This window comes from Triticum dicoccoides, chromosome 5A (genome assembly GCF_002162155.2).
Source record: "Triticum dicoccoides isolate Atlit2015 ecotype Zavitan chromosome 5A, WEW_v2.0, whole genome shotgun sequence".
Taxonomy (NCBI): Eukaryota; Viridiplantae; Streptophyta; class Magnoliopsida; order Poales; family Poaceae; genus Triticum; species Triticum dicoccoides.
In genome coordinates this window covers 649,703,398-649,709,851 of record NC_041388.1, presented here as the reverse complement: position 1 = coordinate 649,709,851, position 6,454 = coordinate 649,703,398, and the positions used below count along the sequence as shown (strand labels likewise).

The 6,454-nt window shown below is 42.2% G+C and overlaps 1 protein-coding gene across 1 annotated transcript in view; it reads right to left on the bottom strand.

Annotated features, from left to right (window-relative positions):
• LOC119303750 (ADP-ribosylation factor-like) overlaps positions 1-178 on the bottom strand; it is a 3,303-nt gene extending 3,125 nt beyond the window's left edge. The window contains exon 1 of the mRNA XM_037580889.1: positions 28-178. The gene's annotated coding sequence lies outside the window, so the exon portion shown is untranslated. The remainder of the gene's footprint in view (positions 1-27) is intronic.
• Positions 179-6,454: the final 6,276 nt, after the last annotated feature.

The following is a 6,454-nucleotide window of genomic DNA, read 5'->3' as shown; positions in this document are numbered from 1 at the left end:
GTGGATCCAGGGAGGCGGGTCGGTCACCTGATCGGGGGAATCGCTCGATCCGCGGTGGGTTCGCCGGCGCCGGAGCCGGAGAAGGTGGGCGGAAACAGGAGGTCGCGAGAGAGAAGGGGGGAGGGAGAGAGTGGCCTTTGCGTTGGGGCCTGCGGCGTCGTATTTAAGCGACGCGAGGGTGGAGAGCCAGCGCTTGTGTTGTACGGGTCGCGTCGGTTGAACGCGTCTCGCTCTATCGACACCTTTTCCATTGCCCGCAACAATAATTTCCTCACCAGTTCAAATAAAAAAACAGTAATTTCCTCGCTCACCTTTTCTTTTCTTACAATATTATTAGTTAGAATGACAAAAAAAAGAGACAATATTGGCATTCTTTTGCCAAATTAAGATTAAGAAACACCATGTGGTATGTTTTTGCTTTCTTTTAGAAAGACACAGGGAATGTTGATTCCTGGTCCATCGCGACCGGGAACAATGCTTGAGCCCGGTGTCTACCTGCTAGGTGAGCCCATATTAGTTGGTATGGTTTGAATGCCCCTTCATGGTCGCCACTTCCCAAAGTGTTTCGTTCTTGTTTCCTTCATTCTTGACTTGGTCTCCCTTTGTATCGGACACGGGAGACATGCAGAGAAGGTGGTGATCTAGCCTTGCCATGGACAGGGTCTCCTTTCACAAGCGTCATTGTGAGCACCGCCTTCACCAACTCAACCCTCCTGTGCAAATGCCATAAGAGTTGCCAGCGAGAGTTGTGGTTGGCTCAATTTCATTAAAATGCGTTTTTTGGATCAAATTCATCAGCTCCCGCGTCACCATTTTGAACAAAGCGAAAAAACACTTCCAACACTGGTCACTCTCATGCCCGGTTTTGCGCTCTTCCCGATCTGGACCCCGGACTCCCCTGCCTCCTGCGTGTGGATGCAACTGCGTCCAGGAATCATCATCCACGCCACTCAACCGCTACAGATTAGTCTCATCTTCCACCTTGATTGAGACCATGGGATACGTGGCGGGCTTCTTGCATGGATGAGCTCATGACAAAGCAGGCATCCCACGCGGAGGAGCGTGTGCACCATGGAGGGTTGCCGGCGCGGAGGAGGGCGGCAATGGGGAGGCAGGGTTGCGGTGGGCAGGGCGACTAAGAGAGAGGTCGACTAAGCTTGAGAAAGATGGAGCGGTCATATGAGAGAGAGAGAGAGAGAGAGGATAGAGCTTCGGTGAGACGTCAGATTAAAAGAGAGGGCGATTTGAGAAAGATTGAGAGTGAGACAAGAGCGGGAGGTTGGGACGGAGGTTGAGAGATTGAGATAGAAGTGAGAGAGGTTTATGGTGATATGTGGTTGCTGTTTATACATAATTATAAATATTCTGTTTGCTGCTATTTATGGTTGTTGCTTATGTATTGGTGCTAAACATTTGTATTGTTGCTATCGAATACAACGACAAGCATCACCATGTTCAAAAATCAATTTCCAGATTTGCATGAAATTGGTACGAGTGTAGGTGCACTTATTGTTCATCGCTTAATATCATGGTCACTAGTATAGATGATCTTTTGCACTGTAGATCTGCTAAAAACATGGTTGTGCCTTGTGGAATTAATATGAAGATGGTGTGATGATCAGGACAGCTAAGAGTTGCTTGGTTGAGAAAAAAACACTTCTTGATGCTTTTGATTGATGATTTTGAACATGAGATGGTAACTGATAACCCTTATTCTTATCGTGTTATGGTATAATTTAGTAACTTTGTTGTTTTTTAAGAGATCAATGACTTGTACTAGCATCATTCTGATTGGTGATTTTGAACATGAGATGGTAACTAATAACACTTATTCTTCCCGTGTTATGGTATAATATAGTACTACCTCCGTCCCATAATGTAAGACATTTTCTGATACTATTGCAGTGTCAAAAAAACGTTTTACATTATGAGACGGAGGGAGTAAATTTGTTTAATTTAAGAGATCAATGACTTGTACTAGCATCATTCCACTCACATCACTACCAAAAAGTCTTAAGACAACCTAGTCGCTTGGTTCAAATTGTCTAGAAGTCAAAATCCATGCCATCTGTTAGATTGTCCAAGGTGCTACCCGAACATCTGGGATGCATCATAGATGCCCGGCTAACCCAATCGAAGACAATATAAGGTTTATATCCAAGTGAGACCATATGGAATCCACCCCCAGTGTCCGATGGCAGCTCATATATGCTGCCCGGACAGTTAAACAAAGCAATGTTTTCATCTGGCATGTCCAAGCCGTGTCTGGCTGCAAGTCATATGTCTAGAAATCTCATAACTAATACTAGTAGTTTTTTCACTTAGACGGACCATCCGAGATTCATCCCGGACGTCCAGGCATCCTCCGGACTCACCATGTTTCTACCAGGGCAACCAGGCGATGCCTCATATGTCTTCGTTCTTGGTTGTGCTATTTGAAAGTTAGAGGTCCCAGATATCCCGGTTGCTACCCGGACGTCTAGACCCTTATAGAAAATAGCCAACCGACTTTGTTTTTTGGTCACTATATATACCCCTCTAACACTCTAGTAGAGGGTTGCCACTTCATTACAAGACACCTGAAGAACACCAGGTGCTCCCTCTCACCCCCCACCATGAAATCTTAGCTCCTGGAGAGACTTTTGAGAGTTCTTGAGAGAGATTTCACCAAGTGATAGATCCACTCCCTCTACCTCTTTTGACCAAATCAAGTTGTGATTTGATCAAGTATTGATTTCCCCCATTTGGTCTTGTTACTTTTGGAGGTTGGAGACTCCTAGGCGGTAGGAGTTCTTCGGAGATGAACCGATTGTTGTGATGACCCCCGTAAAGTTTGTGAAGGTTTGTGGGGCACCTCAAGGTCTAGACCAGCGTTTGTGAATTGCATTCATATATCCCATGGAGAATAGGGTGAGCCTTCATTGTGTTGGTGTGTTTTCGTGGTAACATCCATCCCTCCAACGGTGACTACCTCCCCTCAAAGGAAGTGAACATCCGGATACATCCTTATGTCGAGAGTTTCGGTTATCCCTAACCCTAACTCCTTACTTGTGGTTACTTTGTTACCTTGTCCTTGCAATTGATATATCACATTGTGTTGTTTAGCTTTTACATATTGTTGTTATCATTGCTAGTACTTGACTCGCCTTTGCAATTGTTAGGATCACACTTATATTTTCACACTTTCTTAAAATTGCTAATAAGTAATTAAAAAATGTAATTGTACATATTCACACCCCCTCTAGGTCCATCTTGATCTTTTTAGTTTGTGTGGATGTTTTCTATTGATCCGAGTTAAGTTTTGTTAGTTCTTGCTAGACAGTCAAGAACATTGTTATCAACAAATGTGCACATAACTAAGCTATGACAAATACCCAAAATTTGGAACATTATAGTTTGTTGGTATTCATGTAATTAAGACCTACATAATAATGAAACTTTTGTGTCATACCCTCAAAATTATAGGTGTATATCCTAGAGGCTAGAGAGTTGGAGTTTATTTGAAAAAGCTTTAGAAGATCCCGGGCGCAGCAAAGGTAACACAACTTAGGTCACAATTTATGTAGCTTGATTAGCCACATGTGAGATGTATGTGCTCCCGGGCGCAGCAAAGCGCGTCGGATCATCTGGTATTATACATAAGCAAATCCTTTCAAGAGCCCCTTTACAGGAATAAGAAATTACATTCAAGTTCCTAAAAAACAACACCATCTTTCTTTTGCATCCCTCCGCGGAGCGCCCAAAGCTCATTGTTTCCTCCAAACCTTCGAAGCAATGTGGTTGAAACATAGTAGCCTGTAAAAGCAACGACATGTAAGTTGTTGATGTAGACCCGATCGCAGAGATGAGTCCGGTGGAGGAGTTCACACCCAGCTTGCACAGGTAGCTGTATCAAATCCAAATAATCTTTACACGATTTCCAATAAAATAAAGATCATCAATTAAAGGTATAAAAAAGTAATATAAATATACTAGAATAACAAAAGATGAATTCTCGGAGAGGGAACTCCGGAAGGGTGTCCTGATCTTCACATCGTAGGATCAAATCAGGGAGGGTAACTAGCTGTGAGTACCCGGGATAACTAGCTTTAACCATCATGGTTGGATGAGACTCCTGTGTCGGGGAAGGCTATCTGAAGCTGCAAGAACTTTGAAATGTTGTCCGTACAATCACAGAATCACAAAGCAGGACAAACTCACATAAAATGTCTAGAACCATAGAGCATGAATTATGGGGAACTAGAGGCTCCTTCTCGTGGATCCGGATGAACTCACAAGAGCAAAGGTGAGAAGAGTCTCTCCCGGTCTCACTGCATAAGCTTGTAGCTAAATGATTTGACAAAAGGTTCTCTAAAATGATTTGTAACTAGGACAATACCACTTAGATAGGTGTGAAAGGATTCCAAATAATAACCATCTTTGCATGGATTCCTTGGGGGATAGTAAGCAGTCAACTTGGAGAGTCATTGGCAAGCTTCTCGAATTCTCATGCATCATTGATAATGTGTTCAACTTCCACCCAAATGGTCATGAATTTTGATACACTGCTCCAAATGATGCAAGATTTTTTGGGTTGAAAGTAGACTTCAATGATATTCTGGTGGTATAGCACATTGTCATGTTTCATCTTGCAAATGATTGCGGGATAGCAAAAGATCATAGGCACATTCCGGAACTTGAGATTTATATCCAAAACTTGTTTCGACAAACTTTATTTCTTCATAAGCTCAAAGATTGTTGACTTCCCTCAACTTGTCCTAAGTTCAGACAACATCAAAGGTGATGAACGCACAACCATTTCACCAGTTTTATATGGAAAATTAAGTTAGTGTTCAACCAATTAGTTACTTGTTTGGCGCGACTTCTTGTGATTGGACGCATAGTTGTTGGAGTCTTGTCGATGGCAGTGATGTCCTCATCATCCTTGCCCTCTTAAAAAGAGTCGTCCTCGATTCTGATGGGCCAAAGTATGGAGAAATGTCGGAGGCATGGAAAGATGGATCGACTGCATACTTCATTGGAAGGTTAATCTTGTAGGCATTATCATTTATCCTCTCAAGCACTTTGAATGGGCCATCTCCACATGGTTGCAACTTGCACTTCCTTTGATCCGGAAAATGATCCTTCCGCAAGTGCACCCACACAAGATCTCCTTCTTGAAACAAAATATTCTTTCTTCCCTTATTTGCTCATTTTGCATATTGCCTAGTCATCTCTCAATGTTTTCCTTGGCCCTCTCATGAATTCAACCCGCTTTTTGTGCATCAAGGTTGGACTATTCCTGCAATGGTAAAGGCAAAATATCTATGGAAGTAGCAGGTTTGAATCAATATACAATCTCAAATGGACAAAGTATAGTGCTTGAATGTATTGCCTTGTTGTATGCAAACTCCACGTGAGGTAGACACTCTTCCCACATCTTCAAATTCTTATTTAAAACTATTCTTAGCATCATGGATAGTGTGCAGTTTACAACTTCGGGTTGTCCATCTGTTTTTGGGTAACGTGTGGTGGAAAAGAGTAGTTGGCTCCAAGCTCTGCCCACAAAGTTATCCAAAAATAGCTCATGAGCTTTGTGTAATAGTCGGAACAATGGTATGTGGCACTTCATGTAGCAACACAACTTTCATTGAGAAATAATTAAGTAGTATGTGAAGCTTTTGTGACATGGAATAAAATGAGTCATCTTGCTAAACCTATCAACCACCACAAATACCGACACTCCCTCCTTAGTACATGGTAAACCAAGAAAGGAGTCCTTAGAAATATCTTCCCAAGGTGTACTAGGAATTGATAAAGGCGTATGATGTCCATGAGGGGATTAAGTGTGACTCTAGCTTTGTGGCAAATCTCACAACACAACACATAGCGTGCCTCGTCCTTGGCCAAAAAGAACTCGTCAACCAACAGACTCTAGGTTTTCTTAGCTCCAAAATGCCCCATGCGACCACCAGCGCGAGTCTCGTGCAAAAGTAACAAACAACGGAACAATTTAGGATGCACAATTTTTTAGCTTGAAACAAAAAACCTTCGTGCAGGTGGAACTTTTCCCGACCTTTTCCATCACTACATTTGGTGTATGGTTCCGAAAAATATGGGTCTAGTTCCTTCATGCGTTGTAACTCAAGAAGTTTGGTATCAAGATGTGAGGGTAAAATATGACGTATAGACAAAGCACCATGTACAACATTGTACTCCCCTTTATTGTATTGGACAATTCAGGGAAATGACTATATGAATTCACTCCACTTCGCATGTCGATGACTTAGTTTTATTTGACCCCTAAGATGCTTAAAAGTCCTATGGTCAAAGTGTATGAAAAATTCTTTAGACCATAAAGAACGTTGCAATGTTTCCAAAGCTCTCACAAGTGTGTATAATTCTTTTACATAAATAGAATAACTAAGAGCTGGACCACTTATTTTCTCACTAAAATATGCACTGGCTAACCTTT